Raw genomic sequence first — 13888 nt, forward strand, 5'->3', positions numbered from 1 at the left:
CTACCCGATTTCCGACAGTTGATGGGAAATTAAAGTCTCCCATAATCAAGACGTCTTCAGTTGCCTCAATGAAATCCCCGATATCCGATAACGCTGCAATCAACAAGTTGTTGCCTTTACTAGGAGCATCAGTGGTTCAAATTTCAAAGAAATATCTCAGTAAATAGGAAAGTTCGCATTGCGCAGTCACTGCGCATGTCTACATAATTTTTACTATGTGTGAAATGTTTGCCTTTACTAGAAGCATCTGTGGTTAAAAATTCAAAGAAATATCTCCATAAATAAGAAAGTTGACATTGCGCAGTCACTGCGCATGCCTACACATAATTTTTACTATTTGCGAAATGTTTGCCTTTACTAGAAGCATCTGTGGTTCAAATTTCAAAGAAATATCTCCATAAATAGGAAAGTTGGCATTGCGCAGGGACTGCGCATGCGCACACATAATTTTTAGTATGTGCGCAATGTTTGCCCTTACTAGAAGCATGTGTGGTTAAAATTCAAAGAAAAATCTCAGTAAATAGGAAAGTTCGCATTGCGCAGTCACTGCGCATGTCTACATAATTTTTACTATGTGTGAAATGTTTGCCTTTACTAGAAGCATCTGTGGTTCCAATTTCAAAGAAATATCTCCATAAATAGCAAAGTTGGCATTGCACAGGGACTGCGCATGCGCACACATAATTTTTAGTATGTGCGCAATGTTTGCCCTTACTAGAAGCATCTGTGGTTAAAATTTCAAAGAAAAATCTCAATAAATAGGAAAGTTCGCATTGCGCAGTTACTGCGCATGTCTACATAATTTTTACTATGTGTGAAATGTTTGCCTTTACTAGAAGCACCTGTGGTTAAAATTTCAAAGAAATATCTCCATAAATAAGAAAGTTGGCAATGCGCAGTCTGCGCAAAATAGAGAGTGCAATAAAACTGTCTGAAATGGGCAAATATAGACCATAGCAGCTATCAATTAGCGAAAACCCGAAGTCTCTAGGTGTCCCAGGGGCCGAGATCTCGATGGAACGGACGGACGGGCGGACGGACAGACGGAAACACGAGCACATAAGCGTTACCTCAACTTCGTTGTGTTACGCTAAAAACCGCTTAGACCTGGATACGATATTTTTAACCAAAATTATACCACAAACTGTAAAACTCATCACCGTGTTATGATTTTGATTAGTTTTCACCTTGAAGTAGTTATCCTAGATAAGTCATATTAGTGACCGTAGTTAGGCAATGCCAAAAGTATATTTTATAAAAAAGCCATTCCTCTACGTCAATCGGATCGGCTTAAAATCGATATACGCACGGACAAGTTTTCAAGCGGCGTTAGTTATTTCGCAAATTCTAATTAAACGCAACCACTACGGGCTTAATGAATGTCCATTGCGCCAATAACTCGACAAGACGGAGATAATGCAAAAAACCGGACCTCTCTACGATGTCTAGATCAAAAGTTTTTCAATCCGCCCAGCCAGCCAGCCAGCCGGACAAAGTGAAATGATAAGCTCCTTTTTGTTACCAAAAATGCGCTAAAAAAAGGAAAAGGCCGTCGTGTTTCATTCCTCCGGCTTGCCAGAACCTCTTCAGTCAGAGAACGGGAATGTAAAGGTGATAGGTAAAGTTAGGGATGGGAATGGAAGGAACGGAGTTAGGGTGCTGAGGGGGAGAGTACTGCTCCAGCATTCGCCTCGTAGATTTCAACATAATGCTAGCATTATGCGAAGCTACGTATGTCTGAGGAAAACCCCCTGACAATGTAGTAATTACCGTAAATGCTTATGGACGGTTTCAGCGAAGGGAGGTGCTGCACAAAACTGTTGGACATTCATTGACGGCACAGCTAGACCAATATATAGGCCAACAGAGTTTCAGGAAGAGTATTATTCGGGTCACAAAAGAGTGCATTGTGTGAAATATCAATCACTCATTTGTCCCGATGGAGTTATTGTAAATCTGAAGGGAGCATATATTTAAATCGATAATATTTATTTGAGTAGATTATTACACACGTGTTTTTTTTATAGGTAATGTTATTAAAAAATAATTACTAATTGATTTACAAGGGTTGCGAATAGCACATTTTGTTTTGTAATGCTATCAATTAAACATTTTTTCTCCTCAATTTCTGACAACTATCTATTTTTTGTAACATTTTATTTTTTTCTTTTTCGATTTCCCACTCGACTTTGTTTTTCGTGTGAAAGAAGTCTTTTTTCTTCCAACGCAAGTCTAGCTTCTTCCAAAGCACATTTCCGTTCTTCTAATGCAATTCTTCTTTCTTCTAAAGCATACTCTTTTTCTTTAAGATCTTTTTGATGTTCATCATATTTTTCAAGATACGCAATCCCCTGCCTTTGTGTATTTATTTTTCGTTTTCTACTTTTCATAGGCCCTAAAACAAGCCACAATTTTGAAAAAAGTTAAAATACTTCACACATATTTTAGGAAAGCTTAACTCATGTTAAAGTAAAAGGTTCATGGCTTTCATCCATTAAAACCATTTCCATTTTTGTTTAAAAACAACAACTTTAAAACTTGTGTAAAACTAAACTTACTTAAGACGGTTCTGATCTTGCAGTGTTTTTGTTCTCAGTATGCTCACGTAATTGTTGATCGGAAACTTTTGCACTACAATCTGAAACTACAAAAAAAGTAAACTAGATATTCAAAAATATACACAAAGGTGTAAGTAGGCAACTTGAGTAAATATTTACCATTACAATTAGAATTATCGTCGGGATTATCGATGTAGTCAGTGGCAGAGGACCTTTCTATTTCTATAGTTCGATGACCAATTTCGTCTAAAAACGGTGTATAAAAGAAATGCTGAATTAGTGCAATAAATTAATTTGTCTTACCACACTCATAATACAGAGGGGCCTAACGAAAAGTATACAGAGGGCTTTTAGGGTATTACATTTAGAAATTTCGAAAAATCCTCGAACACGTCAATTTTGTATTCGAGGGGGACAACTTTTGGAATACAAATCACGAACCCAAGTCTTCACCCCTCTACGTAGGGAGCTTAACCCCTAAAATTTTAAATGGAATCCTGTGGCAAATGGGACATTATTTGAAAGCCAATTTAATCGTGATTAGTAATCTGCTTTGCTTTTTAAATTCTATTGATTCGTTTCGGAGAACTGACAGGTTCACTTAAGTTTAACAAATTGAAGCGTCAAAAAAAAATTTTAATACAAGGTGACTTAGATCGCATTCGTTTTGGTTTTTTTTAGAAAAAACCATTTCAAATGCGAATTATCTCCTGATTAAAAATACTGCTATGAAGTTAATGTGCAAACGAAGATTACTTGATTTACGAATGAAAGAAGATGAAAATCCTGTGGAATTCTTGAACAAATTTGAAAAGCAAGTGAACGAACTAAAAAGTGCACCTTGTGAAGAGATTTAAATGTAATCAACTGGGGCACATTCAACGTTTCTGTCGAGCACGAGTCAATTGGCGAGGTGGATACCAACGACCTGATAATGACAACAAACCAATAAAAGTAGTCGGCAACTTGGAAGTGGAAGACGTAGGAGACAAGTCCGGTAATGCGTTCAATGTTGAGGTTACAGCAATGAGCACCAAGTCACAGGCAGAGCAACCAACTGACCGAGGGGACTGGAAATGGCTGCTAGATAGTGGATGTTCTGATCACATCGTAAATACAGACAAGTACTATTCTGAATATGTTATTTTGAATAATCCTGTCAATATTAAAGTAGGTGATGGTTTTGCTTTAAAGTAAAATAAAATAGGCAATATTGATGTCCTTTTTAATGTGTCAAACAAATTTATCAAAGTTAAAATTAAGAATGTATATTACGTACCAAATATGAATCAAAATTTGCTAAGTGTATCTTGCAAATGAAAGTAATCATGTTGTCTTTAACGATAAAACTGCAAATATTTATAATTGTAAAGATGAGTTAATTCCTATTGCTAAAAAAAAGAATAAGCTTTATGAGTTACATGGCAAAATTCAAAAGGTAGATAATAATGTTTATGCAAACAATTCGAAGGCTTCCGATCAAGAGAAATGGCATCGGTTGTTGGGTCATACAAATTTTCAAAATATGCAAACTTTGTCAGTTACAGTTGACCAAAGGGTTACCAAAAACGATTAAAAATGATTCCTTGAAATGCGAAATATGTTTACAAAGCAAAATGACAAATTTGCCGTTTAAAAATAATAGACGCAGACCGATTGAAATTTCATTCATATAGATGTGAATGGACCAATAGCTCAAGCTGGTTATAAGGGTGAAAAGTATTTTGTCTCATTTATTGATGACTTTAGCAAAATAGCAGTGGTGTATTGTATAAAACATAAAAGTGATGAATTTTTAACCGGTAATTTTTCAAAAACAACGTAGTTTTTCAAACTTCCTGAAACCACCCTTTTCCTTTGATTTGAAGTTGATTGTGATTGATGCCTAATCCTACCGATGCGCCACCATCAGTTCCTTGTAGTGATTCGTTGAAAAAACATCGGTTTTTTTTATTTTCTTTATTTCAAGTCGCCCTGATATCACAGGTCCTTAGCGACTACTAAGGTAAGTGAAGGTAATATGGCCATGCTAAGGTCATTTACTATTTTCTTAGGTACAGGTCGTTAAATCAACTCAAGTTTAATTTTTTTTAACTAAAACAGATCTTCAAGCTCAAGATAAAAAAATAACCACACACATGAAGCTCATTACAAAAAAGTTTAACAATTCTGAAAAAAAATGGCACTTGGCCATATTACCGACAGGGTGTTGGCAGTATGGCCATGGTCTAATTCGTATGCTATATCACATTATAGACGATATTTTCATAACAAAAAGCAAAAAATCTCAAACAAACGAATTTTTATTAGGTATTTTGGTCACATTCAGGACAAAGAAAATTTGGTATTTTATCTTTAGCTGTAAGGCCTATCATTCTTCATGCATATACACGTTGCAAGCGAAGCATACCCTCATATCGGCAACTCACGGGCCTTTGATTGTGTTTCACACACTATCCTGATTAACAAACTTGCTGCGTATAATTTTGACAAAACAAGTTTAGCATTGATAGAATCCTATCTTAGTAATAGATATCAATGTGTGCGTATAAGAAACGTAATATCAAAAAAATTACCGGTAGTTAGAGGAGTACAAGGAAGGAAGTATCTTGGGACCTTTTCTTTTCCTTATTTACATCAATGATTTGCCAATTTCTCTGTTAAAAGATACTGACTGTGTCCTATATGCAGATGATGCTACTCTGTTAGCAGGTGGTGCTAATGTAAATAACGTGTTACGTGTTTCGGAGGCCAACATAAAATTGTTAAATGGGTGGTGCAGTCAAAACGAACTATCGCTAAATGTAACTAAAACAGAGAACCTTATGTTAAATATAAAGAACTTTGAAAGCAATGTAAGCCAAAAATCTATTAAATTTCTAGGCGTGCACTTGGACAGTAAACTATCTTTTAACGTCCACATTAGCAACGTTGCTACGAAACTTAACAAAAATCTCTTTGTGTTGCGTAGGTTGGTAAATAATGTATCTCAAAAAGTCATCTTAAATGCATACCATGCGTTATGTCAAAGCGTTCTAGCTTATGGAATACTGGCGTGAGGTAATTGTCCCCAATCTAAACATGCTTTCAAGTTGCAGCGGCGAGCTATTCGAGTTGTTGCTAATATTGGGTACCGCGACGAATGTCGTCACATTTTTTCTAAATTAGGGGTACTTACTTTGCCTTGTTTGTACATTCTAGAATGTGTTTGTTTTATAAGGTCCAATTCAATAAATAATATATTAAAAAGTGATGTTCACGACCATAACACTAGGGACAAGCTATCGTACAGAATACCTTTCTGTAGATTGACCAAATCGCAAAATAGTACTAACGTCGTAGCTTTAAAATGTTATAATCACTTACCTCAGTCTATAAAAACATTAAAACCTCATCAGTTTCGAAAAATAATCAAACGGTATTTAGTAAAGTGGGCGTTTTACAGTGTAGATGAGTATCTAAATTCCGCTAGTTCTTTATAAATGTATAAATATGTTGTGTTCATTTTCCATTGTATGACGATTGTAAGCTGTTTTTGTACTGCCTGCACATGAAATAAAAAATTATTATTATTATTATTAACCCTATCTTCCTGGCATAACTTGCAATACCACGATTCCTTGAGTTTTGCTTGTCTAGACTTTGGTGGTGCCTTGGGAGTGATTTTTGAGCTAGACCCAGAATTTTCACTAATGTCAAGAGACTGTTTCTTCAGTGATCTTTTATTCAAAGATGCCGTTTTATGAATTTTAGGTGTAATTGGTTTCTCCTGTTTGTCAAACAAATCTTTTTTCACAATCTGTGCCCTGCTATTAATGGCAGATTTGGTGGCTTTGACGACCGTCGCATCTGGGGTTTTCAGCATATCCGTAAAAGACTCGCGCAATTGACACTCATCATTATCTTGTTCAGAGTCTAAACCCGTATCACTGTCGCTAGAATCATGCACACTAAAAGATGAACTGGAATTAGAACTGTCTTCTGGTGTAAGTGATCGACAACGTCGATTTGTCTTCTGTAAACCAGAGGTTGATGGAATGGCATCATCTATAACATTGTGCCCTTGAATTGGGCGATTTTGATTGATTTCGGCCATTGGCACACGTTCCTGATCTTGTTGTGTAACAGTGCTGGGTGCAAAGGCGACTTCTGGAATTGCATCTTTGTTGAATGGGAAAATTCCCGTTGATGAAAATCCAGCCTTAATGTTACTAGGATTCATAGTTTTATCCCACACAGTAGCAAATGCCCTGCCATTTCCGTGGTCACACGAAAAGGTTTTTTTTATTTTATTGGTGTTGGTGTAACGATATACACATCTACGCAGGACCCTTGAAGTAAGTGGATATCCAACTTCTGCCAGACGAATGATGCGCGTAGCTAGTTCACATTCTTGGGCACTTGTTAGTATGGTTTTTCGGCCAAGAGATGATTTTTCCTGTTTACCTTCTGCTACATACCTTCGAAGGGTTCGTCTAGGTATCCCGTAGGTAATACTGGCTCTATTGAGTGGCATTCCATCAGCAATAGATGCTAGAGCACCATCCATACTTTCCTTGCTCCACATAGCCCCCAACCCCATACACAGACGGTGTGGCATGCTATAAATGAATGGAACATTATTCTAAACACACACACAAAGAATGTAGAGTAATATGGCCATGGCCATATTACTCTACATGTCAAGTGGCCATATTGCTCGACATAACCTATAATTTTGTTTTTATTATAATAATGAAATAAACACAAATATAGAATTAAAGCAAGTATACAGATACTTTCTAAAGGTCTGAATATGAAATGTAATAAATAACAAAAAATTAGGAACTTACCTGTTTTAATTTTTTCACCTCTAGTAACGAGCGAAGATCTTATACGCACAGGTTCCGCCAAAATATTTTATTACAAGTGCTCATGTAACAACAGACAATTGACAAAAAGCACCACCATGCATGTGTTTCTATCATATACTTATCATTTTTAAGGATACCTACTGACTTGACACCTATGGTTCAAGTGCCCAAATTATTGAAATACTATGCCCTGGCCATATTGCTGTACATGGCCATATTACCTGCATCTACGTTATAATATAAACTACAGAATTAGTGTCTTATATAAGATTACATATTATCGTCATGAGGAAGTATTTAACATTTTAGTTTTAATGACTTTAGCATTTCTTTTGTGCTATCTCTTTTTTCACGAATTTGATAACTACCAAGGCATAAGTCAAAATACTTGAGCGAGCTTGCAAAATTGCATCGCCAGGTTGCAAAACCCTCAAAACCTTTTTCATTAGGTTTAAGCAGAATCTAAATTCCATTCCATTCATGACACTTTTCAGTCCAATGCATTGCAAAATAACGTCTCCATTAAATTTAGGATTTTTGATGATGTCCAGTGTCCGCAAGATCTCTATAATTCGTCGAAATACCATTAACGATTGCCAGATGACCTGACCAACGTTGCTCTAGAAGCATCACAATCGTGTTCCCTTCATAGATTGCTGCAACTTTTGAATCTGTAACAAATTTTTAAATATAAAAAAAGCGTTAACTCGTTTAGTCCTAGGCAAGCACCATACATAAGCGCAAAACTGCAATCAACTACGAAGACATTAGATTGCATGTAGTAGTAGCGCTTAAACTGCAAAAAAAAGCATGCGATCGTGGTTGCATCATGCTTAGAAGTTATGAGTTCTGCGAGTGGGCATATCTCATTTTTGACTTTTACCACAAGGGGGTAGTAATAAACTCTATGTTCCAATTCATGTTCTCTAGCCTGAATTACTGATTCGGTGGCATAAAAAAAACATCTACTTGTTTATAGCGGCCAAATAAAGTTTTTAATTGATCTATGCTATATAAGTATTTTGGCTCTCTACCGTTAGGAAATTGGATGTACCCGGGCCCTTATTCTGCTGGACTGATTTTAGGCGAAGATCCATGAAGGAATCTGGATGTAAATCGGTTTCCGCTTTTGCTTCAGATCGAATTTTCTGATATACGGCAAGTGACCGGATATTTTGCCAGTTCCCTTCTTGAAGTGAGGTTATCGCTGCATTTTCAATATGTTCGTGTCTTACTTTGCTAGGGAGCTCCTTCAACAATCGAATTTTTTCTTTTGTCCTCTCTTTTTCGGCTAATCGGTATGAATACTCTTCACCAACGTGATTATTCTCTAGTTTATCGAATTTAACCACAACAATAGTTTCCCACTCTCGTGTTTGCCATGTTTCAATTTTAAATTTTCTACAATTGGTGTGCTTACAATTAAAAAGTTAACCTTTTTTTAATGCGTTGTGGCTCCTAAAGGAACGATAAAATCCACTACCCCCCCTCCCCCCTCCCTCCCTAAATATTGTTGGAAAAATTGGGCCTTTTTGATCGCTTGTAAAAATGTTTGTCTCGGCCTCGCCTCGGATTTTAATTCACGAGCACGTCCGCTAATGTGCTACTTATCGCAGGTCAAAATTATGTGCCTACTAGACTATTTTCAATTTTAAATGCTTCCCAACCACCAAGTTGAATTCCTGTAGTTTTTCTTTTTTAAACAATCGGTACTCGACGCGTTTAGGATAAATTTAACATGCATTGGGATTTTATTCAAGAATTAAGCGAAGTTGATGCTAAAATTTCTTTTCTAAATGAGGCCATTTTGTTTTTATTCGACATGCATGCACCTCTGAAGACAATAACCTGCAATAGGAGACGAAATCGGCCTACATAACTCAACAGTGATTAAAAGATTCGTCTAAAGGACAGAAGCCATATAAAAAGTTTTTTTATTATACCTGAATCACAATCTCCGTTTAACACTCAATGCGTGGCGAAAAAGGGCTTTAAAACCACACGTGCTTTAAAGTTGCTAACAGTAACGATACTTGCAAGTATGAACTTTTTGAAACTTCATCTGGATGAAATAAAATAACTCCTCATAGGTCGGCTTTCTGTAAAATGCAGAAACATCTTTGGCTTTTGTACCTATCCTTTGGTTGAAGCTTTCACAAACGCGCGTAATTTAGGGTATGCTTCCAAATCTTTCCACTTTTTTAATCGCATACAATTGCTTGAAAGTTTTTGAATGAATGCACCAAATATCAGAAGATTTAAATACTCTTTGGCATTCCTTCATATATGGCCAGCATTAATGGAATGCATTTAAATACTTTATTCTCTATATTACTTCCTTATTCCATCCATGGAAAGCAACTTTTCATATTCTTTATAATAGGCTTTAACTGGATTTGGATTTACACCTACCAACGTTTGTATAGATTTACAACAATCGACTTTATGGACGGTGTATTACTTTTTAAGGAAAATGCGTTTAATTCACAAAGACGAATGATTTTAAAGAAACGTCAAGTGACATTTCCAGGCAATCGTGAAATTTTCGAACACCAGTCCCACTTAATAAACATGTAAATCGAACGTAATAACGGTCGAATATGATCATTGTATTCCTATTTTTGATAAATTATACTGCAAAGGTAAATAAAAAAATACTATAATGATACACGTGTATAATGTGGGTCTTTAAAAGCACTTGCAACGTTTAAGGCACTCGCTTTGCGTCGTGCCTTAACCGTTGCGCGTGCTTTAAAGACTCTGATTATACACTTTGTATCTTAATATACTATAAGAATCAAAATCATGAGTGATTATCGTTATTCAAAAAAGTTTAAAACGTGTGTACGGCCGCTATACGAAGAGAGAAAGTTATGGTAAAGTATGTTTTAGACTAAATTCGAATAACCCACAAAAAGCTTTGGAGTAACCCTTCAAAAACCTCCAATCCATAGGCATAATAAACCTCAAATTCCGCCAGTCTTGTCGCCTTCAGAACCTTTAATCAATATTTCCATTTAATTCAATAAATCCACAAAACATTGAAGGATAAACCTCATTGCATTTCTACAAACATACAACTGTAAAAGGGATGTGATGGATAAATTTGCTTAAAATGCAGTAGTGAACTCGACGTAATCTAAAATAGATTAAAAAACTAAGTCAAATGCGACAGGAATTGACAACATTAACTTAAGCTTAAAACTTGTTGCCCCCTATTGCATCACAATTATAACGCAACTTATTAACAACTCCCTCAAGTCCACTCAGTAGTACCATTTCTATGGAAGAACTCCATTTTATATTCCCCTGTTCTAATAATTTCAAGCCCAACTCAGTGATGCGACCTGCGTCCAAATCAGTATATTACCGACCCTTCAAAAATTTCCTGCGAAAAGTAGTGTAGGGCGCGAACAATTACATCAACATCGTCCCACCGATATATCATCCCCCACGTTCAAAAATCAGGATTCGGCCATTTCTACAGTACAACACAGCACTTAACAAAATACTAACGACAAATTGCTACAGCAATTGATCAAGGACGTCACCACTGGGGTACTAATGGACTACAGCAAAGCATTTGTAATGTGATAAACATAAATTGCTTCTCGCCAAATTGGCATACTACGGACTCTCTGCAACTCATCCAAATGGTTCGGTGTTATCTAGATAACAGAACGCAGTGCGTAAAACTTTAATGTGAGATCTCCAATGAGTTCAGATTCTAAAAAAGGAGTACCACAACGGCAGTATCTTGGCCCTTTGTTGGTTTTATAACCTTTTTACTTCTATCTACCGCTGTGCACTTACCGACGCGAACGCCTGTACTGGTTCATCTATATGCGGACGCTACGCAAAATGTATACATCGTGGTAACCGTCTCGAGTGAATCAAGCAAGTGCATACTTTAAACAACAATTTGCGTCTTGTTCGGAAGTGGTCTTGGCAAATGGTTGTTCCTAAATCCGACTAAACAATAGCTTATGTGTATTGGGTGTAAACTTCAAACGTGAACGCGCATTAGAGCACTTAAGTGAGCAAATAAAGTAGGTGCGTAAACTTTCCGCTTAGTGGATGTGGGGAAGAATCTGGGGGTGTGGTTTTGAAAACATTTAAATTTTGAAAAACACGTATCTAAATGTTGCAGGTATCCTTTTGCGAAGTTCAAACTATATTTAATATAATTTAAAAAGGTGTTGTCGTCTTCATTGAAATGTCTTTAGCCAAAAAAGCCTAGTTATGAGTAACTTTCAATTAACTGCAGCCATTGTAATATTACAGTTTTCTTACAAAAGGTGTATAGAACAAAATTCAATATGTAAAAAACACTTGTTTACGTTACTCTTTTAGTATAACTAAATAGTGCACATGTTACGCCCCCAAATAAATAATTTCTTTTAAACAAAAACCCCTTCAATCTTAAAAAAGGGAAAGGAAACGTTTTGTTACCAAAACTTATGGTTTAATATAATCTACTTGTAATAAAGTCCAGGTTACTTAACAGCCAGTTGATTTTCGATCTTATTTGCATAGCGTGAGATACAAGGTTCAAATTTGGTACAATATTCCACCCATGAGAACTTCAAAAATATAAATGTAGCTAACGTCAGTTAGTAGCGCCCACTTTGGTTAAATAAATATATTCAAGGGAGAGACAATTAAAGATAAAAAGAAATTTTTTGTAAAAAATAATCTGAAACCGCAAATGATCTGAAATTGTATCCATTGAAATAACTTTGACTCAACGATATTATAACTTAAAATTTCATTTACATCTCCTTTACATTATTTCTAAGTTATCTTTCTGTTATTATAGTTTGATCTTCTTTCTTTTTATAATGCCTTAAAATTAAGTTAGTTAATGTATCTGTACTTGCTGGTGGAGTGAAAACAGCTTTGGCTGAACTCCTACCATTGTTTTTCACCAATAAAATAAATAATAATAATAATAATAATAATAATAATTTAAATTCAAATATCTGCGTCCATACCTGATCGCCTCTTGGACGCCGATCTGTTTCGTTCGTATTGTTTGGCGATGACGTAAAATGCTACTCAAAATGTTACGTCTTCGTACGTTACCTATAAACTCCTGCTGTACGTTAATTCATTAAGCAAAAGAGCAAACTGCTCCCAGCGTGCGGGGTTTGTGTTTTACTGTGGTCTAAAATAATTGTAAAAGTGTCGTGTATTAGATCGCATAATATTAGACGATGGTATGGAATACCGTGGTATTGAAACGGTACCTCGGTTGTCCCAGTCAATATTTTCCGAAGTTGGCAAGTAAGAGTAATTCGGGTGAAGGGCCATCCGTTTGGGAAAACTTCTTAGAAAAAGTGGTAAAAACAACTTTCCTTGATGTGTTGTCAGAATATATAGGGTTTATTGAATTGCAATGCTATGACAACCTTAAAAAGATCAAAATGAATTTAACATTGCAATGATAAAAAAACTGAAACTATTGTAACATTGGCCATCTAACCCAGTATCTTATCGAAGTGTGGGCATCGATTATGAGACAGATGGGTATTGTTAAAAAAGTAAGTATACTTAAATTTTTAGTTGTGTTTCGCAAAATTAACTTTATTTTTTCTTCTTCGCTGCAATCTTGCCGCCAACATCCTTTGACACTATTTTCAGAGGTTGCAGTTCTGACGAATAAAGGCCATGTTTGCAGGAAACCGAATGGAAAACTAAAATCGACAGACGGGTAAATCTATTTGAAACCACAATGCGTTTCAGAATACAATCTAAGATGGCGTAGGTTTTTGATAAACAAGACATGCAAGTTATTTTATGAACTGTGCAAGGAAAATCGTTAAAAATGGTACAAAATATTATTCTTGTTTCATAAGTACGAAGAAAATGCACCGTTTCCCGGACGAGGAAGGGTGGTGGCTGGACGTCCACAATTCCGAGCACGAAACGCATTTACTTCATTTTTATTGCAGAAGAAGGGGATTGCCAATATAAAGCGGAAAAAGTGAATTGGAGTGAAGCGACGATGAACCGCTTGCTGCAAAGCGTCCTAGGAAAACAGCAAAAATTTTCACAAAAAGAAAGCTGGGAAAAATGTGAACCAGTGACACAGACCTGGCCGGGCTCGTTAGCCGGCGGAGCCAAACAAAGAGAAATAAACGGTAAACGCAAGCACTCTGGAAGGACTAAAATCCTTTAGAAATTTTTGAAAAGTTGGGTAAGACGAAAAGTGATTGACACATAGTTTATCAAGTAATTTGTATGCCCAGTCAAATAGTACCGACCATACATTTTCTGTAAATAGTGAAGATATGAGAACTTTCATCGGTATTCTTCTTTTTTCGGATTACCATAAAATGCCCAGAGAACGAGAACGAATTTCTTTCAATGCTTTTTTCTAAAACATAAGAAGTTGAACTGCGCATGCGCAAACCTAAAATTTAAAAACTAAGTGTTAGCATTTTCTTTGTCCAAGGCGCCTAGTATCAATTTCAG

Source organism: Photinus pyralis, unplaced genomic scaffold (genome assembly GCF_008802855.1).
Source record: "Photinus pyralis isolate 1611_PpyrPB1 unplaced genomic scaffold, Ppyr1.3 Ppyr1.4_LG1, whole genome shotgun sequence".
Classification (NCBI taxonomy): domain Eukaryota; kingdom Metazoa; phylum Arthropoda; class Insecta; order Coleoptera; family Lampyridae; genus Photinus; species Photinus pyralis.